Below are 25055 nucleotides of genomic sequence, written 5' to 3' on the forward strand. Positions count from 1 at the left end.
GATGTATTTTTTAAAAGTTTAATAGGAATTTAAAAAACTCTTTTAGTACTTAATATTTGATGTATCTGATAGTGATTTATGGATAGAGAATTTAAAATGATCAGTATCTCTTCTTTGATTTAACTTTATCTAGTTTTATATTTCTCCATTAAAGTTTTCTTTCCCAATGCAACAATTTCTGAAAAATAAATCCATAATATGCCACAAAACCACAGGTTCAAATTATGCAATATAATAGGGAGTGCTTAAATAGGAAAATTCTCATCTATAAAAAATCTTTGTGGCAATTGTCTTTCATTTAAGATTTTCCCAAATGACACACTAATTTCCAAAGAGGCACAAAGATCAGAACCCCACTTAAAGTCCCACTGCAAAATGTATTTAGGGCCCTTGAGCACAACTGCTTTGCCTGGATGGAATAGAATGCTATTGTTTCCTCTGAATTTTGAGCACTACTGTTGGACTTGAATCTCTCATAATTAAGGGACATGTATATTATAAAGGCAAAGGAATCAAACATAAAATTCCTGTTCTTTTTGCTAATTCTCAGATATGTCAACTTGCCAATGTGACTAGTTAATATACTTCTCTTTCAAAGTTAATTACAAGTAACCAGCCCATAAAAACATATTTTAGTGGAAGATACAGATAATGTAAATTCAATCAGGCATTCACTGATTCTATTTTCTACTGAGAGACAGAAGATTAAATGGACTTATTGTTACCAAAAGTTGGGACCTCATAACTGACATTATCCAAAGAAAATTTTAAGGCACTAGACTCCCATAAATGATATAAAAACAACAGTATCAAGTAAATCTTTTGTAAAAAATTTTTAAATTAAGTATAACATATCTACATAAAAGTGTTCAATAAATTATCATGAAGGCTACTCATAAAATCAGGAACTACATCTAGAAAAAGAATATTTACTTATTTATATCCAGAAACCTCTCCCAGTAATCACTGATTCTTTTTATTCCAAGATAACTACTCTCCAAACTTATAATCCATATATTAGAAGGACCTTTTTATTTTTTTTTCCATTTATGTACATGGAATCATGTACTCAGAATTGGCTGCATAATTTCAGAGGCTCAGTGAAAAATGAAATGGCTAGGGCACTTATTTAAAATGCATTAAGATTTTCAAGATGGTGACACTAGAACATTAAGCCAAGTGTGGACCCTGTGCAACAGTCAGAAAGCCAACTCTGTATGTATCATATATTTATATATATGTATAGATTTTTCCTCTCATTTAATTTGTGAAATTCATCATGATTCTGTGATCTTAATTTCTTCATTGGCATTATAGCATAGTTTGCCATCACATAAAAGTAATTTATCTATCATCTCTATGAAAATTTATGTTGTTTGCTGTAAGAATGATTATGAATATGCTGATATTGTTCAATTATTAAAATTGAGGGGCTCCCGGGTGGTGCAGTCAGTTAAGCATCAACTTAGTTTAAGCTCAGGTCAAGATTTCAAGGTCATGAGATCAAGCCCCCATGCTGGGCTTCAAGCTCACTGAGGAGGCTGCTAAAGTTTCTCTCTCCCTCTCCCTCCATCCCTCCCTGTGCTCCTTCTTTCTCTCTCTCTAGGTGTCAAATAAATAAGTCTTTAAAAATAATTAATAAACATTTCTTTTAAAAACTAATTAAAAATTTAAACAATTTAAATACTGTTAAGGTAATTAAACAAAGAAGTCATTAGATTGAGGTCCCTCTAATGCCTCACCAACTTAAGTAAGCAAACCAAAATCTAAGGATTTAACTATGTCAAGATTAAGAAATCAACACCTGTGTACAACCAATCACAAACCTCCAACTAGCCTTTCCCAAAAAGGGAAACTATTAAGCAGCTATAGCCATTGAAATAAGCTCCTTGTTTTGCTTCTACGTCTTCTTTATAAGAAGACTATTTATTGCTTTTGCATGGAGTGCTCCTAACCACTTCCAGTTTAGTGCTGCCCAATTCAAATCTTTGGTCAAATAAATTAAAAAATTCTAATATTCCTCAAATTACATTTAACAACAATCTTTTGTGTATTTTTTGGTGGATATTTGCCCTCACTTCCATTGGACATTTAGAAGAGTGAAATTTCTGTACCTAGTGAGCTTGTAAATAACAACTACTAAATTCGTATTTAGTAGATATGGCCAAACAGATTTCCATGGTTGTGGAGTAAGTTTAAACTCTCATTAAGGTAGTTCTCTTCTATTCCTAATTTGGCAGTTGATTTTATAATGAATTAATTATTTAATTTTATTCTGCCTTTCCTGCAAATGTTGAATTAATCATATGATTTCGCTCATTTATTTTATTAATGTTCAAACATTATTCTCTATATAAATTTTACACTAAACTTGCATTCCTAGAGTTAATCCTAAATGGTCATGATATATTACCCTTTTTATATAACACTGTATTTACTTAGCTAAAATATTGCTTCAGATTTTTGAATCTATGTTTATGGATAAAACTGACTAATAAGCCAACTTTATCATTAACTTCCTTGCCAGGTTTTATCATAATATTATCATATACTCATAAAAAACATTGTATGATGCTCTATGAGTAAAGAATATTGTAACCCTTGGTATTTTAGTTTGCTTTATTAAATTAAACGAGTGAAATCTTCTGGATCTAGATTTTTATTTTGAGAAAATTCTTGGTACAGATTCTATTTCTTTACTAGATATTAGATTACTTGGATTTTTAACTTTTTAGTCAGTCACAATATGATGTGTTTTTCTAAAAGTCTGACACTCGTGTTTCAGATTTTAGTTGTTCTTTCTTTTCCTGCCACTTGCCAAGGGTTTATCATTTTTATTAACAATTTCAAATAACAATCTTTCTGCTTTGTCAAGCCTATCTCAAGTAAATTTAATTTCAATTTTATTAATTGATACTATCATCATTACTATGTTTTCCCTTTTACTTTATGAAATTAAGTTCTACTTTCCCATCTGTTTTCAGATACAGGATGAAGGTCATTAAATGTTATTTATTTTTACTATATGCATTTAAAATACAGCTCTACTTATAGCCCACAATGTTTATCATTTATAATTATTCAATTACAAATATTTTATAATTTCTCTGATTATTCTTTGATCAATGAATCATTTGGAATTATGATGATTCTTAAACAATGAGAATTTCAAGTTTCATTTCACTTTTCACTTAAGAACATACAAGTGTTCCTCGAAATTTTTGAGGCTTTATTTATGGTGCAGTGTATAGTCAATTTTGATCAATAATTCACATGCATTTGAACACAATGTGCACTCTTTTAACATTGGTTGAATGTCTGCTTGTCAGGCTCGCTAATTTTGTCCTTCATATTTTCTATATTCTTATCGATTGTATTTCTTTGCTCCTTGAACTTTGAAGAAAGCTATGTAAAAAAATAAAAGGTGTTTTAGTCCTAATAGTTTATATTATCTCCTAAAGGATATAATATTTAATATTAATTATGGGTTAAATATATGCTAAAACAGCTATTTAAAACAATTGGAGAGGACCCAAGATAAGGGAGAAACTAGAGAGGATTCAATCTTTGAACGACGGTAATTCATTGGATTAAATCCAACTTTATATCACCTTTTCCCCTTTGGTCTATACAGTGTAGAGCACCTAGAAAAAAGAAGAAAACCTAGAAGAAAGATTAGCTTATTGATATGATATACCAAATAACAAAATTCAGAGGCCCCAAAGAAGGTATAAATTGAGAAAGAAAGTCCTGCAATATGAAGAGGATTGTGCCTGACATCTGGATAAAAAAAGCTCTCAAAACTGACTGCCCCAAGAATAGTGCTTGGTTTGGTTAAGAATACCAGTATTCCAAAGGAAAGCAAGTGGTAGAAGGTTTAAAGAGCTGATATTTCTGCCGACTCCAGCACAAAAGAAAAATAGTTTGGAGTTTGAATATGACAAGTTAGAGAAACAAAGGACATACTCTGAGCTTTCATTTAAAATTCCAGAAGATCCATGCTTAGAAGAAAGACTGTGTCCTGGAATTAGGGCGCTCATCATGAACTAAGAGCAACACTGAAACAGAGTTATCTGACATATCACCACACAAAAAGGATCAGTTCTTAATTTATTTGCTTTCTAGAATGAAACTAAACACTATTAAGAGACAGAGATAACAAAATTCAGAGTTTTTATAATGTACAATCACTGATGAGCAAAATAAATCTGAAGTTTTTTAACACACGGAGACACAGGAAAATGACAGCCATTGCCCAAGATCAAAGGCAGTCAAAAAAATAAAACAAAACGAAAAAACAAGTCCAGAGATGACTCCAATATTTAAATTAACAGATAAAACCTTTTTATTAGCTGTTATAAATACAATCAATGACAGAAGTGAAACTGAGATCAAAATAATTGGATAGATTTGGAATCCAAGCATTGATATGGTAAGGGTAAAAGTAATTATGTTGAAATTCTAGAAGGGAGTATCACAGTGCTTGAAATGAAAAATTTAATAGATAGACTTAATAGAAGATGAGAGAGGATGATATGATGGTCAGTGAAATTGCAGACGATTAATAGAAATTATCCAATTTAAGTAATGGGGAAATATTTATTTTAAGTAGTTCTGTTTTCGTGCTCACTTCAGTAGTACATATACTAAAACTAGAATGATACGAAGATTAGCATGGCCCCTGTGCAGGATGACATACAAATTTGTGAAGTGTTCCATATTTTCAAAGAAGGAAGAAAAGGAAGGAAGGAAGAGAGGGAGGGAAAGAGAGAGAGAGAGGAAGGAAGGAGGGTAGGTTGGTTAGTTCTGTTTTGATATGTGAGGCAACATTAAGTGGTCCAACATGCATGTAATAGAAACCAAGAAGTAACTCTTCGTAAACAGACTGATGATTTTTACTACAGAAATATAATAATGGAGAGTCCTTGCTTTAAAATTGATTTTTGGGAAAACAAATATGGTTTGTCTTCATTTCTTACTGAAAAAAATAAAAACAAAGCCCAAATAATAAAACAAGAACTAGAACAACAGAACAATTAGTCCATGGGTTAAGAGGATTTGGAAGAATGGAAAATAGTCATATAGACTACTTCTTTCTGGGTAGCTTTTAACACAGTATAAAACAGGAAAATACAAATGGAAATGGCTTCCTTTGAGAACAATATCTCTTTATATGCCATGGCAACACATACATTACCCAAACCAAAGATTCAAAGTAAATGAAGGAATAGTTCTGACCTCTTTTAGAAGGAAATGCAATATCATTGCTGTGTTCTTTCTTTTTGGATTATTAATAAAATTTGGTGATTGGTTAGATCCATGATTTACAAAAGTCTGCTTTGAGAGTTCAAATTTTGTGTTAACACAGTTACTTATTTTGAACAGGAGCAATCATGAGAGTCTAATGTGACTCACATGGTGATTAGTGTCTGTCATAGAAAACAGAAGAGAAATTAGAGGTTGAAGAAGTTAAAGATACATTTTGCAATTGCACATTTATGATTGGTTTTGGTTGAAAAGACCCTCAACATAATATATAGTACTTCATTCTGGGTGAGATTTAAGAGTTCATTTTAAGAAAAATATATAGGGGTGCCTGGGTGGCTCAGTTTGCCTCCGGCTCAGGTCATGATCCCAGGGTGCTAGGATCGAGCCCCACATCCAGTTCCCTGCTTGGCAGGAAGCCTGCTTTTCCCTCTCCCTCTGCTGCTCCCCTCGCTTGTGTTCCCTTTTTTGCTCTCTGTCTCTGTAAGATAAAATAATAAAATCATACACACACACACCTACACACACACAGAGAAATAATTTGGCTATTGCAACATGTATTTCAAAGATCCCTTTTCCCCGTCATATAATATGTATTTCAAAGATCCCTTTTCCCCATCATATGTAAACTGTCTTACTGGCATTATACAATGTGGCAGTCAGATTCCCAAGGTAAATAATTTCTATTCCCAACAATGCATATTGTTTATATGTATTTCTTCTAAGGTATCAAAATAGTTTATGAATGTAGTGTTCATAGTATCCTTGAGGGGCAAACAGACTTAAGTTGTCATAATTATAATTCAAAGATATGCATAACAGTTTTGTATTTAAAAAGCCATCCCAAAGGAATACAGTAGTTACAGACAGGAAAAAAAAAATATTGCATACTTTTTTATTGTTTGAAGTTTTATAATCAGTTGCCAGGCAACTGGATTTTTTTGTCTATTTAAATTGCTTCTGGGGGCACCTGGGTGGCTCAGTGGGTTAAAGCTTCTGCCTTCAGCTAAGGTCATGATCCCAGGGTCCTGGGATCGAGCCCCATGTCGGGCTCTCTGCTCCCCGGGGAGCCTGCTTCCTCCTCCCGCTCTCTCTGCCTGCCTCTCTGCCTACTTGTGATTTCTCTCTCTCTGTCAAATAAATAAATAAATAAAATCTTTAAAAAAAATTCCTTCTGGGGGACTGGGTGGCTCAGTAGGTTAAGCATCTGGCTTCACCACAGGTTATGATCCTGGCATCCTGAGATTGAGTCCCTCATCAAGGTCCCTGCTCAGCAGGAAGTCTGTATCTCCCTCTCTCTCTACCTCTCTTCCCTTCTCCCCTGCTCATTCTCTCTCTCTCCCAAATAAATAAAATCTAAAAAATAAAAATAAAAATAAAAATAAATTGCTTCTATGATAGTTGTTTCAATGATTATGTTGATTACAGTTCTACTACACAAATTTCACCTAATTTGCAGTGCTAAATACATATATATATTTCTCTTTCATAATCTCCATAGTAATACTTCTTGGAATTTTTCAATGACCATCTTATTTCCAGTCATATAATTTTACAGGTAAACTGAAAGACTGGGCAAAGTAAATATGAGTAGGAAATTTAATGTTTGCATTTGCAGAGTGGTTATTTTTTTTTTTTTCTTACTTGACTTCAACTGTAATGGTTAGCATTTCCATTTTATAAGCTAACAGGGAGGTTAAGAAATGTAATTACTAAGGTGAGCACATACTTTAGTATCTAACACAAGCTAGTTTTTAAAAGTATGTGGCCATTAACATATACTTCAAAGTAACACACAAAAACTAAGACTATCCCAGAAAATTGGGATACATGGTCATCCTATTATAGTACTCATACTATAATTAATGTATATTTGTTCACAAAACAAAGTTCCTAAATATGTTACACTCATCTATTACAATAATTCTAAATATTTTAAACATTAAAGTTTACCACATTAGATTCATAGTGAGTTTTCACATCCAGTTAGGATTGCTTATAAATTTTCCTGTTAACCAATTAGACATGTTATCTCATATACACTGTCAATTAATATATACAGATATACCAGGCACTGTTTCTAATGCTTTATTTACAATAATTAATTCACTCTTTCCAACAATCCAGGGCTTAAGTATTATTACTAAGTCATTTTCCAGATAAGAAAACTAAAGTATTGAGTGACTACTCATGGTTCCATTGGACTAACTCACAATTTGAATCCAGGTTTTCTAGTTATCCAAATGTCTTGTCTTGTCTTGTCTTTCTTTCTTTCTTTCCTTTTTTGTATCAAACTTTATTTACTTATCTTGGAGAACTGTTATAAGAATTTGGTGGGGGGGATACATTAACCATCTGCCATAAGAAATTCATAGCATATGGCAGGTACTCAGATGGTGATGGTGATGATGATCATTGTGAATGACTTGACATAAATCATTCTTGATTCTAAAAGGGCAGTCAGTTCAAAATAAGACACTAATCTTGGTCATACCTATGCCAAAGGCAATTTGGCACGTGGTTTCATTATTTAACTTCTTCATTTCTAGTGCTACTCCCAAAAGACTGATTGAATGATTGATTTTTTATTTAAATTCTATCAATTAACATACAATGTATAATTAGTTTCAGAGGCAGAGGTCAGTGATTCATCATTATAACACCTGGTGCTCATTACATTACATGCCCTCCTTAATGCCCATCACCCAACTACCTCACCCCCTGCTCCAGTAACCCTCAGTTTGTTTCCTATGATTAAGAGTCTCTTATGGTTTGTCTCCCTCTCTGACATCATCTTGTTTTATTTTTTTCTCTCTTCCCATATGATCTTCTGGTTTGTTTCCTAGATTTCACATATGAGTGAGATCATATGGTAATTGTCTTTCCCTGATTGACTTATTTCACGTAGCATAATATCCCTCAGTTCCATCCATGTCATTGCAAATGGCATAAAACATACAGGTTTTTACCCTGCTTGCATTTAATATTGCATCATGAAATTTACCCACATTATCATAGATTGCGGTCTAATATTCTATCAAACTGACATATTACAATTTATCTAATTTTGCCTAACTTTAAATTTTCCTTATTTGTAACTAAGACAAATAAAGCTAATGTTAAAATACTTGCATTCTGCAGAGAACCCTGGTTAATTTCATAAAATTTATTTCTACACTGAAAGAAAGATTTAAATAATTTTAAAAATGACACTAGGCATATATTGCCAAACCTCATTTTGCATATTATAATTCCAATTTGTGTTTTTTTCTTCCCTAAGTGAACAAGATGATTTTGAATTCGAGACACTTAAAAACTTGGCGCATACTATCTATTCATAAATGATATAAAGAAGTTATAAGGCAAATGTGACAAAATGTTAAAAACTATTGTATCTGGGAAAGTTTTAATAAACTTTTCATACACTCCTTGCAACTTTTCTGATAAAAGTAAATAAATGTGCACGAAAAACAATAGCATACATAGATATGTTGGGGTTAAAAATATATGTTTAAGTATTATATATGATAAAAATAGCACAAAGTATGAAAGGTACAAACAAAATGTACTCCTTCAATCCCTTCAGCAACCATGAAAAATAATATAAAGATACATAGCTTAAAAAGCCAATAAAGAAGCATGAACTGATTATAAAATAATACTACTACTACTTAATAGGAAACAAGGCATTTATAAAAAATGTATTTAATAAAGAAATAATAATTGGAACAGGTTAACAGAAAACACAGAGTAAAGCACAAGAGCTAAACCCAACTGTTTTTTTTTAAAAATAGATTAATTGCATATGAATGACTTTCAAATATATGAAAAAAACTGGGGCACCTGGGTGGCTCAGTGGGTTAAAGCCTCTGCTCAGCAGGGAGCCTGCTTTCTCCTCTCTCTCTCTGCCTGCCTCTCTGCCTGCCTGGGGGTCTCTCTCTGTCTGTCAAATAAATAAATAAAATCTTAAAAAACATATATATGAAAAAAAACTAAACAGAAACTTAAGATAAATCTGCAACCACAGTGGGGAAATTTATTAACCATCTCTCAGTAATTGATAGAACTGCTGAAAATTGATTATTATATAGAAGACCTCAACAACACAATGAGCAAAACTCAAACATCGCTACATCTTATAGCTCTAGAATACCCATTTGTCTAAAAAATTATATAATGACTACTCATCAAGATAGACCATATGGTGAGAAATGAAAACATATTACATTGCAAAAGATCAAACTTGTAAAACTAAAATTAAATTACAAATCAATAAATACAATATGAGGAAAAGCCTCAATACTTGCAAGTTTAGTAAAATATTTCTTCCTAATCCTTTCACAAAACATACCAAGTTACACTAGAATAAACTGCCAACTGAAAAAAAAACATGAAAATACTGCATAGATATATATGTGATTTAGCAAAAGCAATGTTCAGAAAGAGAAGATTTAACATCTTGGAAGAGGAAAAAGGTTTAAATACTGCTGATCTAGAGGACTTATTGTTTCATTCCCAATATGTAAAGAGCTTGAAAAGTCATCATTTCCAATGTATCAACAAGAAAAAGCGATTCACACTTAACCTACTTTATTGTTTGGCCCACAGGAACTAAAGTTGCAGAACAAACCACAACTCTAAAATCTGAAGACACAAGCATATCAAGAGCACCACAGACACGATCTGCTTACCTGGAGCAGAAGCTGCTTAAGCTATGAAGTAGTACAGAAATTTAAAGAGCCATTTTTTTTTCTTGTGTTTTTTTTTTTATTATTATTATTATAATATTTTACTTTTTCAATTTCTTTTCAGTGTACCAGAATTCATTGTTTATGCACCACACCCAGTGCTCCATGCAATACGTGTTCTCCATAATACCCATCACCAGGCTCACCCAACTTCCCACCCTCTGCCCCTTCAAAACCCTCAGATTGTTTTAAAGGGTCATTTTGACGAACTGCTGGAGGTTGAATGTGTATTAGTTTAAGAGTGAGAAACTCGTTGGAGCAGAAGTTTCAGTGGAATCCCCCACATTTTCACAGACTTTACGTCAGGAAATCCACCAGGTCTTGATGGTAGAAATCTGAGAAAGATGCCCACTAGACTCTGACAGAGGGGGAAAAAAAAAAGTGATTATGTGGATTTCTTTTAAGCTTCTCCCTAACAAAGTCATAGCCTTCAGGGGCATCAGTTTTATTAGAGCCTGATCACAGTGTGAAAGAGTAGTCCTCCCAATCTATCCCCTTCTAGCATTTTTGTCTCAGCAAGGGGCTGAGTGAGTGGGAAGGAATCTATACCAATGGAAAATAGTCTTAAGTCTAAATGCCATAGTCTTGATGCCAGAACAACTAAAAGAATGAGTTTAATCATAAGACTACAGAAAACTTTCCCTCCTCCACACCTGACCACCCCATAAAAAAGACCTTTGTATAAAAACAATGGTGCACAGCTGAAAGAACTATAACATGCAGTGTCTCTCAGAAGGAGGGCCTACGAAAGTCCAAAGTCAAAAGAAAAGGACATTAAAGAAATCTGAAGCCTCTCACTTGCAACCACAACAAACATTAAACGGTACTCAACTTCTATCTAAGTTAACATAAATTGTCACACTAAAGGCCTCACACCTCAGTTTCTGTTACTTGATACATCACATTCAGATTTCACTGAAAAATAACAAGGTATTCCAAAAAGCACCAAAACACCATATGAAGAGACAAAGCAAGAATAAGAATCAGATTCATACATGACAAAGATTTTGGAATTAGCAGACATGAAAATTTTTTTTGAGATATTTATAAATTCTATGTTGAAGCTCTTTTTTTTTTTAAATTAACACATGATTTATTATTTGTTTCAAAGGTACAGGTCCGTGATTCATCAGTCTTACACAATTCACAGTGCTCACCATAGCACATACCCTCCCCAAAGTCCATCACTCAGTCACGCCATCCCTGACCCCCGTAACTCCAGCAGCCCTCAGTTTGTTTCCTGAGATTAAGAGTCTCTTACAGTGTCTCCTCCTCTCTGGTTTCCTCTTATTTCATTTTTCCCTCCCGTCACCCAAGATCCTATTTTTTTTTTCTCAAATTCCTCATATCAGTGAAATCATATGATAATTATCTTTACCTGATTGACTTATTTCACTTAGTATCATACCCCCTGTTCCAACCACATTGTTGCAAATGGCAAGATTTCAATTTTTGATGGCTGCATAATATTCTACTATATATATATACCACACCTTCTTTATCCATTCATCTGTTGATGGACACCTAGGCTCTTTCCATAGTTTGGCTATTTTGGACATGGCTGCTATAAACATTGGGGTTCACGTGCCCCTTTAGATCACTACACTTGTATCTTTCATGTAAATACCCAGTAGTGAAATTGCTGGGTGATAGGGTAGCTCTATTTTCAACTTTTTGAGGAACCTCTATACTGTTTTCCAGAGTGGCTGCACCAGCTTGCATTCCTACCAAGAGTGGAGGAGGATTCCTCTTTCTCTGCATCCTCCCCAACACTTGTCATCTCCTTGTTAATTTTAGCCATTCTGACTGGCGTGAGGTGGTATCTCATTGAGGTTTTGATTTGTATTTCCCTAATGCCAAGTGATGCTGAGCACTTTTTCATGTGTCTGTTGGCCATTTGGATGTCTTCTTTGCAGAAATGTGGAATTTTAAACACCTATAATTGGTATGTTTGTTTGTTTGTTTGTTTGTTTTAAATAGATTTTTTAAAATAATATATTGTTTGTTTCAGGGGTACAGTTCTGTAATTCATCAGTCTTACACAATACACAGTGCTCACCAACAACACATACTCTCCCTAATTTATTTGAGAGAGAGAGAGAGCGAGCAGGGGAAGGGTTAGAAGGAGAGGGAGAGAAAATCTCAAGCAGACTCTGTGTCCAGCTCAAGGTGGAGCTGGATCTCACAACCCCAAGAGCATGACCTGAGCTGAAATCAAGAGTCAGACACTTAACTTACTGAGCCACCCCCCAGGACCCCTATGATTGGTATGTTAATGGAGAAAGGAGACAGCATGTAAGAATAAACATAGTATGTAGGCAGAGAGACAGAAACCCTAAAAATAATTTAAAGTAAATGCTAGATATTCAAACAGTGTAACAGAAATGAAGAATGTCCTGATAGGCTCATCTGTAGAATGGATACGACCAAGGAAAGCATTAATGAGCTTGAAAATGTCAGTAAACTTCTCCAGCAAAATTGAAAAATAAAAATTAAAAGGTAAAAATAAGATAAATCTCAGAAAAGCCAAGAGCTGTGGATCAATTGCAATATACATACAAAAGTATATTTTGAATATAGAAAGAGAAGAGAGTAAATAACAGAAAAAATATTTAAATTACTAATGGTAATTCTGAACTTCCCAAATTAATGAATAACTAACCACAGACTCATGAAGATCAGAAAACAATAGGAAAAATAGCAGTAACAATAAAAAACTGTACTTAGGCATATCATATTAGAAAGTATGCATGAAAGAAGATACTGGAGTAAAATGTTCTAAAATGTCAAAATTAAGAACACCAATCAAGAATTCTACAGCAGATAAAACCATCTTTCAAAAATGAGAATAATCACTTTATCAGAAAAAATAAAAATGAGGGAATTTATGATTAGTAGACCTGCTGTGGAATAAGTATTAAAGAAGTTAAAGAAGTGATATAGGACAGAAATGGAGAACTGAAAGATATAATGATCAGAAAAGAAGAAATAATTGTCTTTCCTCTGCAGAGAACATGATTATATATATATATATATATATATATAAACAAAGGAACAAAAAACATGTTCTTACCATCCAGCAATTATGCTCCTAGGTATTTACCTAACAGATTTAAAACTTGCACTCACACAAGATGCTGTAGCTTAATATTTATAGTAGTCTGTTTATAATTGCAAAAAATGAAAACAACCAACATAGACTTTAAGAGGTGAATGAATAAGCAAACTATGGTACACCCACACAATATAATATTGTTCATTAATAAAATAAAAGGACTAATAAGACATAAAGAGACATACTTGAATCTTAAATGCATGTTGCTAAACAAAAGAAGCCATTCTAAAAAGCTACATACTGGATGATTCTAATTACAATATTCTGTAAAAAGGAACACTATAGAGATGAGACAAATGCTCAGTGATTATAAAATGCTCAGAGAGAAAGTGAATAGGTGAAACACAGGGTTCTCTTAGGATGATAAAGTTTTCTTTATGATGTGGTAACAGTATATATCTCATATGTATATTTGTCAAAACCAATAAAAGTTTACAACCCAAAGAGTGAACATTAATGTATGCTACTTTTAAAATCATTTAATAGGTTGTGGAGTCCTCTGATGGACAAATGTGAGAAAATCATTTAACTTATTACAACTGTATTAAGCAAATTTACTGGAAGCAGGATTAAAATGTTTTAGAAATGAGAGAAGTCTGTAAGACTAAGACAAAAGCCAATATATACAAGCAACATACTCTAGCTGATAAAATTATTTTCCATGGAAATGTAAATTAACAATTCTAATAGTGCTATGTATGCATAGCACTCTAATTTATAAAGATACCTCCAATGGAAATACAAGTTGACAATTCTAATAGTGCTATACATGTACACTGGAATTGAAAAATTAAGAAAATGTATCATGGCTGGTAGGAGTCAGGTTTCTCACTTCGGGATGGAAAATTTACAAATAAGTGAAGTGAGGAGGCTAGAATGATCCATACGGTAATAGATTAGAATTGGAGACATCAGAATAAACTTCAGTGTACTTCCATATTGAGATAAATTTACATACAGAAATATTTATAGATATGTGTATACACACAGAAAAGGATATGCACATGTATTTCTTTATCATAAATTGGAATAATACAGAAGAAATAACACCCCTCACCCCTCCAGCAACAAACATGCTTAGCACCCAGAGCTCAAAGTCTAACTTCCCAATTTAAAGAAAACTATAGGGCCTATGGGATACATGGCTGATTTTAGGACTGGGATAGGAAATAAAACAAAATGAGCTTATAGTATATGTAGTGCAAGAAAGGAAGGAAGTATTTTAAAAACTGGTGGAGAAATGTCAAGTCTGCACAATGGCCAACACTATGACCCCTGAGAAAGAAAATAAAATAGTATTGAATTTAAAGTATAAAATAAATCAACATGAGTCCATACCAATATAAATAAATGATTAAAATAAATGGAAGACATCTCTCATTCAGAAGAATTCCTAATAACTTATGTAGATAACCTTCCCTTAAGTAGGTAGAGCATAACTCCCCACTCCATAAGTGAGGGATTCTCATGAGTTCCTTCTAAATAGTGTATTATACGAAGAGAGAGAGAGAGAGAAAGAGAGAGAAAGGAAGAAGAACTTTAAAGTGGAGAAATCCAACTAACCTGACAAAAGCCACGGGTTACCAAGTTTTACATCAATAGTGATAAGTCATGTTAGGATAATATGTACCCTTGATATAATGCAATGGCACTTTAGCTCTATGGTCTTCCTCCCAAAAGGATATAACATCCATCTAACTATGAGAAAAAAACATGAGAAATACCCATATATAGAGATAATATACAAAATACCTGATTAGTATTCCTAAACACTGTCAAGAATATCAAAACCAAGAAAGTCAAAGGAAGTGGCACAAGCATTAGGAGACCAATGAAATATGATACCTGTTAGGTCTGCAGCCCTGGGAATGCAGGAGAAACAATAAAATGGCTGCCAGACTGACATCTTCCCCCTACCCAGGACTTTCCTGCCAGAAGGGCATTTGTCAAGGACATGTCACCTTAAGTAAACGAAACTTATGCAAAAAACAGAAACCAGCTACTTTGGGACTCTCCAACCCCCAACCTCTAACCTTACCAAATATGGTTATGAGCCCCCGCCCCGCCTTGGCCCAATAAAAGCTCACTCAACCCCTTTCCTGGGTGCCACTTCCCAAACTCACCTCTCCTGAGTGAGGAACCTTGCCTGAGGGCGCCTTTAATAAACCTTGCCTTGCACCTATCTCGCCCGGTGTAATGTCTATCTTGCCTGTAAAACTTTACAATACCCATATATAATGTAGTACCTAAGCAGTTTCCTGGAACATAAAAAGAATATTTTTTAAAATAAGTAAATTTTAGGGAAGGGAGGCAAGATGATAGAAGGGTAAGGGACCTCATATCATCTAGTCCCTTGAATTTATCTTGGTAACTATCATATTGTTCTGAACACCTATGAATTCAGCTTGAAAGGTAAGAAAAGGATTGCTGGAATTCTACAAATAGAAAAGTAACTCCCTTCTGAAAGGTAAGTGTGGAGAAGTGAATTGGAGGGACTATATCAGAAGGTAAATTGCATGGGTTGGGAGCTTCCTTAAGTTGGCTATTGGAAAGTTATATAGCCTTGGAGTATAAAATCAGAACTTTTAGAAGTCTGCTCCAGTAAGAGATGTCCCTGCCTGGAAGGTGTTTAGGTGGTGAAGTAGGGCAGAATCCTAGGTGGGACAGTGGAGTCTCCAGATCCCCAGGGTCACAGAGAACAGCAATGCCTGAGCCAGTGGAGTTCCCAAGCACTGGAGCAGGGAAATGGGTTACAATCAGTGAGCCTGGGAGTGGGCTTTCAGCTCAGTTTGCCATAAACCATGAACCACAGTGCAATTGGATGACTGTTCTCTGTGTGAGGGACCTGCAAGCAGCAGGCTACAGTTATCCTCCTCCCTCCCCTGGGAGGATCATTGCTTGCTCCCCTGGGAGGATCAGTGATACCAGAATTATTGCAGTCCCAGAGGAAAAAGAAAGAGAGGGACAGAAGGTATATTTGAGTAAATCATAACTAGAACTTTCCTAATCTGGAGAAGGTAAAAGGTATTCAAGTCCAAGAGGGAGAGAGAACTCTCCCACAAAATCAATAAAAATAGATCAACCCCCTAACATATAATATTGAAGCTTGTCATTTCAGAGATAAAGAGAAAATCCCTTAAGGAGCTTGAGGCAAGAGCTCTATAACCTGCAATGGTAGAACCATTAGACTGGCAGCAGACCTTTCCACAGCGATCTGGTAAGCCAGATATCCATGATATATTCAGGATACTAAGTGAGAAAACTATGCAGCCAAGATTATTTTATCTAGCAAGGATGTCATTCAGAATGGAAGGACTGATAAAGAACTCCCAGGACAAACAGAAAATAAAAGAATTTGTGGTCATTAAACCAGCCCTACAAAAAATATTAAAGGAAATCATATAAGCAAAAAGAGAACTCCCAAGTAACATAAGCCAGAAAGAAATGGAGACAATCTACAGAAACAGACACTTTACATGTAATACAATGGCACTAAGTTCTTATCTTTCAATAGTTACTCAGAATGTAAATGGGCTAAATGCCCCAATAAAAAGACACAGGGTATCAGCCTGGATAAAAAAGCAAGACCCATTTCAATGAAAACACAATGGTTCAAAATTTGTGGGACACAGCAAAGGCAGTCCTGAGAGGAAAATATATAGCAATACAAGCCTTTCTCATGAAACAAGAAATGTCTCAAGTACACAACCTAACCCTACACCTAAAGGAGCTAGAGAAAGAACAACTAAGAAAGCCTAAACCCAGCAGGAGAAGAGAAATCATAAAGATCAGAGCAGAAATCAATGAAATAGAAACTAAAAATAATAATAATAATAGAACATTTCAATGAAACTAGGAGCTGGTTCTTCAAAAGAATTAATAAGATGATAAACTCCTGGCCAGACTTATCAAAAAGAAAAGAGAAAGGACCAAATAAATAAAATCAGGAATGAAAGAGGAGAGATCACAACCAACACCAGAGAAATACAGACAATTATAAGAACATACTATAAGCAACTCTACACCAACAAATTTGATAATCTGGAAGAAATGGATACATTTTTAGGAACATATAAACTACCACAACTGAACCAGGAAGAAATAGAAAACCTGAACAGACCCATAACCAGTAAGGAGATTGAAACAGTCATCAAAAATCTCCAAACAAACAAAAGTCCAGGGTCAGATGGCTTCCCAGGGGAATTCTACCAAACATTTAAAGAAGAACTAATTCCTATTCTCCTGAAACTGTTCCAAAAAATATAAATGGAAGGAAAACTTCCAAACTCATTTTATGAGGCCAGCATCACCTTGATCCCAAACCCAGACTAGGATCCCACCAAAAAAGAGAACTACAGACCAATATCCTTGATGAACACAGATGCAAAAATTCTCACCAAAGTACTAGCCAATAGGATTCAACAGTACAATTAAAAGGATTATTCACCACGACCAAGTGGGATTTATTCCAGGGCTGCAAGGTTGGTTCAACATCCGCAAATCAATCAATGTGATACAATACACTAATGAAAGAAAGAATAAGAACCATATGATACTCTCAATAGATGCTGAAAAAGCATTTGACAAAGTACAACAATCCTTGTTGACTAAAACTCTTCAAAGTGTAGGGATAGAGAGCACACATACCCCAATTTTTATCAAAGCCATTTATGAAAAACCCACTGCAAATATCATTCTCAATGGAGAAAAACTGAAAGCTTCTCTGTTAAGGTCAGGAACACGGCAGGGATGTCCATTATCACCTCTGCTATTCAACATAGTACTAGAAGTCCTAGCCTCAGCAATCAGACAACAGAAAGAATTAACGGCATCCAAATTGGCAAAGAAGTCAAACTATCACTCTTTGCAGATGATATGATACTCTATGTGGAAAACCCAAAAGACTCCACTCCAAAACTGATAGAACTTCTACAGGAATTCAGTAAATTGTCAGGATATAAAGTCAATGCACAGAAATCTGTTGCATTTCTTTACAACAACAACAAGACAGAAGAAAGAGAAATTAAGGAGTCAATCCCATTTACAATTGCACCCAAAACCATAAGATACTTAGGAATAAAACTAACCAAAGAGGCAAAGAATCTACACTCAGAAAACTATAAAGTACTCATGAAAGAAACTGAGGAAGACACAAAGAAATGAAAAAATGTTCCATTCTCATGTATTGGAAGAACAAATATTGTGAAAATGTCTATTCTACCTAAAGCAATCTACACATTTAATGCAATCCCTACCAAAATCCCATCCATTTTTTTTCAAAGAAATAGAACAAATAATCTTAAAATTTATGTGGAACCAGAAAAGACCGCAAATAGCCAAAGGAATATTGAAAAAGAAAGCCAAAGTTGGTAGCATCACAATTCTGGACTTCAAGCTCTATTACAGAGCTCTCATGATCAAGACAGTATGATACTGGCACAAAAATAGACACATAGATTAATAGAACAGAATAGAGAACCCAGAAATAGACCCCCAACTCTATGGTCAACTAATCTTCAACAAAGCAGGAAAGAATGTCCAATGGAAAAGAGACAGCCTCTTCAACAAAAGGTGTTGGGAAAATTGGACAGTCACATGCAGAAAAATGAAATTGGACCACTTCCTTACACCACACACGAAAATAGACTCAAAATGGATGAAGGACCTGAATGTGAGAAAGGAAACCATCAAAATCCTTGAGGAGAACACAGGCAGCAACCTCTTTGACCTCAGCTGCAGCAACTTCTTCCTAGGAACATCGCCAAAGGCAAGGGAATCAAGGGCAAAAGTGAACTATTGGGATTTCATCAAGATCAAAAGCTTTTGCATAGCAAAAGAAGCAGTTAACAAAACCAAAAGACAATTGACAGAATGGGAGAAGATATTTGCAAATGACATATCAGATAAAGGGCTAGTATCCAAAATCTATAAAGAGCTTAGAAAACTCAACACCCAAAGAACAAATAATCTAATCAAGAAATGGGCAGAGGACATGAACAGACATTTCTGCAAAGAAGACATCCAGATGGCCAACAGACACATGAAAAAATGCTCCATATCACTCAGCATCAGGGAAATACAGATCAAAACCACAATGAGATACCACCTCACACCAGTCAGAAGAGCTAAAATTAACAAGTCAGGAAATGACAAATGCTGAAGAGGATGCGGAGAAAGGGGAACCCTCCTACACTGCTGGTGGGAATGCAAGCTGGTGCAGCCACCCTGGAAAACAGTGTGGAGCTTCCTCAAAAAACTGAAAATAGAGTTACCCTATGACCCAGCAATTGCAATGCTGTGTATATATCCTGAAGATACAAACATGGTGCTCCGAAGGGGCATGTGCACCCGAATGTTTATAGCAGCAATGTCTACAATAGCCAAACTATGGAAAGAATCTAGATGTCCATCAACATATGAATGGTTAAAGAAGAGTGGTATGTATAGTATTCCACTATATATAGTGGAATACTATGCAGCCATCAAAAGAAATGAAATCTTGCCATTTGCAATGACTTGGGTGGAACTAGAGAAGATTATGCTTAGCGAAGTGCGTCAGTCGGAGAATGACAACTATCATATAATGTCCCTGATATGAGGAAGTGGAGATGCAACATGGGGGGTAGGAAGAGAATAAATGAAACAAGATAGGATTGGGAGGGAAACAAACCATAAGAGACTCAATCTCCAAAAACAGACTGAGGATTGCTGGGGGGGAGTGGGGACGGGATTGGGTGGTGGGGATATGGACATTGGGGAGGGTATGTGCTATGATGAGTACTGTGAAATGTGTAAACCTCTTGAGTCACAGACCTGTACTCCTGGGGATAAAAACACATTATATGTTTATTTCAAAAATTTAAAAATAAAAATTAAAAAAAAAAAAAAAAAGAAAGAAACAAGGGCTTTGAATGACACTATGGACCAGGTGGATTTCACAGATATATACAGAACATTACATCCTAAAGCAAAAAATACACATTCTTCTACAATGCACATGAAACATTCTCCAAAATAGATCACATACTGGGTCACAAATTAGGTCTCAACTGATACCAAAAGATTGGGATTATTTTTTGTTATTATTTTTTATTATTATGTTGTTATTATTATTCCCTGCGTATTTTCAGGCCACAATGTTTTGAAACTAGAACTTAATCACAAGAAGAAATCTGGAAGGAACTCAAATACATGGAGGCTAAAGAACATCCTACTAAAGAATGAGTGGGTCACCAAGAAATTAAAGAAGAGTTTAAAGAATTCATGGAAACAAATGAAAATCAAAACACAATTATTCAAAACCTTTGGATTTAGCAATGGTGATCCTAAGAGAGAAGTACATAGCAATACAAGCCTTTCTCAAGAAATAAGGTCTCAAATACACAGCCTAAACTTACATCTAAAGGAACCAGAGAAGGAATAGCAAATGAAGCCTAAACCCGACAGAAGAAGAGAATTGATAAAGATTAGGGCAGAAATCAATGAAATAGAAACCAAAAGATCAGTAGAACAGATCAACAAAACTAGGAGCTGGCTCTTTGAAAGAAATAATAAGATTCTTAAACCCCTAGCTAGACTTATCAAAAAGAAAAGAGAAAGGACCTAAATAAATAAAATTGTGAATGAAAGAGGGAAGATCACAACCAACACTAAAGAAATAGAAACAATTATAAGAGCATATTATGAGCAACTATACACCAACATATTAGACAATATGGAAGAAATGAATGCAATCTTGGAAATGTATAAATTACCAAAACTGGAACAGGAAGAAATAGAAAACCTGAAAAGACCCATAACCAGCAAGGAAACTGTAGCTGTAATCAAAAATCGCCCCACAAAAAGAGTCAAAGGTCGGACGGCTTCCCAGGGGAATTCTATCAAAATTTTGAAGAATTAATACCAATTTTTCTGAAGCTGTTTCAAAAAATAGAAAGGGAAGGAAAACTTTCAAGCCTTATGAGGCCAGTATTACCTTGATCCCAAGACCAGACAAAGACCCCACTGAAAAGGAGAAGTACTGACCAATATCCCTGATGAACATGGATGCAATAATTGTCACCAAGATACTAGACAATATGGTACAACAGTATATTAAAAGGATAATTCACCATGGCCAAGAGGGATTTATTCCTGGGCTGCAAAATTTGTTCAACATTCACAAATCAATGACATGATATACTACATTAATAAAAGAAAAGACAAGAACCATATGATCCTTTCAATATATGGAGAAAAAGCATTTGACAAAATACAGCATTGTTTCTTGATTAAAACTCTCATAGTGTAAGGAGAGAGGAGACACACCTCAATATCATGAAGCCACCTATGAAAAGCCCACAGCAAATATTCTCAGTGGGGAAAAACTGAGAGCTTTTCCTGTAAGGTCAGGAACACAGCAGTGATGTCCAGTCTTACCATTGCTTTTCAACATAGTACTAGGAATCCTAGAATCAGTTATCAGACAACATAAAGAAATAAAAGGCATGCGAATCAGCAAAGAAGTCAAACTCTCATTCTTCTCAGATGACATGATACTCTATGTAGAAAATCCAAAATGCTCCACCTTAAAGTCGTTAGAATTCATACATGCATTAAGAAAATTGGCAGGATATAAAATAAATGCATAGAAATCTGTTGCATTTCTATATATTAACAATGAGACAAACGAAAGAGAAATTAAGGAATCAAACCATTTTACATTGCATCAAAAATCATAAGTTACCTAGGAATAAACCTAACCAGGAAGATAAAAGATCTATACTGCAAAAACTACAGAATACTTATGAAAAAAAGGAAGACACAAAGAAATGGAAAAAGATTCTATTTTTATGGGTTGAAAGAATAAATACTGTTAAAATGTGTATAGTATCCAGAGCAATCTACACATTCAATGCAAACCCTATCAAAATACCATCAAGATTTTTCACAGAATTGCAACAAATAATCCTAAAACTTGTATGGAAGCAGAAAAGACCCAAATAGCCAGAGGAATGTTGAAAAAGTAAATCAAAGCTGGAGCCATCACAATGCCTAATTTCAAACTATATTACAAAGCTAATAATCATCAAGACAGGATAGTCCTGGCACAAAAACAGACACAGAGATCAATGGAACAAAATAAAGAACCCAGAAATGGACCCGCAACTCTATAATCAACTAATCTTCTACAAAGCAGGAAAAAAGATCCAATGGAAAAAAGACAGTCTCTTCAATAATTGGTGTTGGGAAAATTGGACAGCAGCATGTAGAAGAATGGAGCTGGACCATTTTCTTATGCCATACACAAAGATTAGCTCAAAATTGTCGAAAGACCTAAATTTGAGATAGGAATCCATCAAAATCTTAGAGGACAGCACAGGCAGCACCTCTGTGACTTCAGCTGACTTCTTGCTAGACATGTCTCCAAAGGCAAGGGAAACAAAAACAAAAATGAAAAACTGAGACTTCATCAAGATCAAAAACTTCTGCACAGCAAATAATGGACAAAGCTAAAAAGGCACCCTACAGAATGGGAGAAGCTATTTAAAATGGCATATCAGGGGCACCTGGGTGGCTCAGTGGGTTAAAGCCTCTGCCTTCAGCTCAGATCATACAAGGGTCCTGGGATCGAGCCCCGAAACGGGCTCTCTGCTCAGCAGGGAGCCTGCTTCCCTTCCTCTCTCTGCCTGCCTCTCTGCCTACTTGTGATCTCTCTCTCTGTCAAATAAATAAATAAAATTAAAAAAAAAAAATAAAATGGCATATCAGATAAAGGGCTAGTATCCAAGATCTATAAAGAACTTATCAAACTCAACAGACAAAAATCAAATAATCAAGTGAAGAAATGGGCAGAAGGGCGCCTGGGTGGCTCAGTGGGTTAAGCCGCTGCCTTCGGCTCAGGTCATGAACTCAGGGTCCTGGGATCGAGTCCCGCATCGGGCTCTCTGCTCAGCAGGGAGCCTGCTTCCTCCTCTCTCTCTGCCTACTTGTGATCTCTCTCTCTGTCGAATGAATAAATAAAATCTTTAAAAAAAAGAAATGGGCAGAAGACATAAACAGACATTTCTCCGAAGAAGAGAAACAAATGGCCAACAGACACGTGAAAAAATGCTCCACATCAACTGGCAGCAGGGAAATACAAATGAATACCACAATGAGATATCATTTCATACAAGTGAGAATGGCTAAAATCAATGACAGGAAGCAACAAATTTTGGTGAGGATGTGGAGAAAAAGGACACTTTTACTCTGTTGTTGGGAATGTGAGCTGGGACAGACACTCTGGATAAAGATAGAGAAGTTCCTCAAGAAGTAAAAAATAGAGCTACCTATGACCCAGCAATTGCACTACTAGGTATAGCCCCAAAGATATAAATGTAGTGTTCCAAAGGGGCACCTGTTTATAAACCTGTTTATGTTTATAAAAGCAATGTCCACAATAGCCAAACTATGGAAAAAGCTGAGATGTCCATCAACAGATGAATGGATAAAGATGATGTGGTATACACACACACACACACAGATATTAATCAGCCAGCAGAAAGGATGAATGCTTACCATTTACACTGGTCTTGATGGAACTGTGGGTATTTCGCTGAGTGAAATAAGTCAACCATCAAATTGTCAGAAAGACAATTATCATATGGTTTCACTCCTTTGTGGAATACAAGGAACAGTGCAGAGGATCATAAGGGAAGGAAGGGAAAACTGAATGGGAAGTCATTGGAGAGGGAGAAAAACCATGAGAGACGCTTAAGTGTAGAAAACAAACTTCGGGTTGCTGGAGGAGAGCTGGGTGGGAGGATGGGGTAATTGGGTGATGGGCATTAATTTAAGGAGCACATGTGATATGATGAGCACTGTGTGTTATAGGCAACTGATGAATTGTTGAACACTACATTTGAAAATGATTTGGTACTATTGGGTGATGGGCATTAATTTAAGGAGCACATGTGATATGATGAGCACTGTGTGTTATAGGCAACTGATGAATTGTTGAACACTACATTTGAAAATGATAAGGTACTATATGTTGGCTAACTGGCTAATTATTCATAAATATATGAATTTAAATTTTAAAAAATGAATGAATTTGAATTCATATGATTATGTGAGAATAGAATATAGAAAATATACATAGAAAATATACATATTGATCTCCAACTTTGATTTCTAGCACAGAACTCCTAAATCCACTGGAATTTCCCAAGTAATAAGAGCAATAGGAACATTTTTTTTTTTTAAGATTTTATTTATTTATTTGTCAGAGAGAGAGGGAGAGAGAGTGAGCACAGGCGGACAGAATGGCAGGCAGAGGCAGAGGGAGAAGCAGGCTCTGAGCAAGGAGCTGAGCAAGGAGCCCAATGTGGGACTCGATTCCAGGACGCTGGGATCATGACCTGAGCCGAAGGCAGCTGCTTAACCAACTGAGCCACCCAGGCGTCCCGGAACATTTTTTTTTTAAACCCTTAGAATTTCTTGAGTGATAAGTGTCTTGTGTTCTAGTGAAGTGACTCTTGGGCTCCTGAGTCAGGTTAATCACTAAAATGACAAAACCAGGATTGGAAGTCTGAAATATTCAGCCCCTACATTCTCCCTACAATATTCTCCTTATAGAAGGGAGAAAGGATTATTAATGGTGTTAATAACTGATCATGTCTTTGTGTTGAGACCTCCATAAAAATCTTAACAGTATGGGGTTCAGAAAGCTTCCAGGTTGGAAGATGCAGAGGTGCTGGGAGAGTGATACACTTGGAGAGGGCATGGAAGCTCTATGCCCCTTTTTACACACCTTGCCCCAGATATCCCTCCATGTGGGTTTTTATCTGTATCTTTTGTCATATCCTTCCTTAATAAACTGATAAAAGGTAAATTGTTTTCCTGAGTTGTGTGAACCCTTCTAGCAAATTAATGTAGCCCAAAGAGGGAGTCTTGGGAGCCTGCAA

General features: G+C 35.3%; 1 non-coding gene across 1 annotated transcript; it reads left to right on the forward strand.

The window, feature by feature from the left end:
* Window positions 1-4622: 4622 nt before the first annotated feature.
* LOC122890727 lies at window positions 4623-4725 on the forward strand. Its single transcript, XR_006381160.1, has one exon. It is a non-coding gene; the product is annotated as a U6 spliceosomal RNA (small nuclear RNA).
* Window positions 4726-25055: the final 20330 nt, after the last annotated feature.

Source organism: Neovison vison, chromosome 11 (genome assembly GCF_020171115.1).
Source record: "Neovison vison isolate M4711 chromosome 11, ASM_NN_V1, whole genome shotgun sequence".
Lineage (NCBI taxonomy): Eukaryota > Metazoa > Chordata > Mammalia > Carnivora > Mustelidae > Neogale > Neogale vison.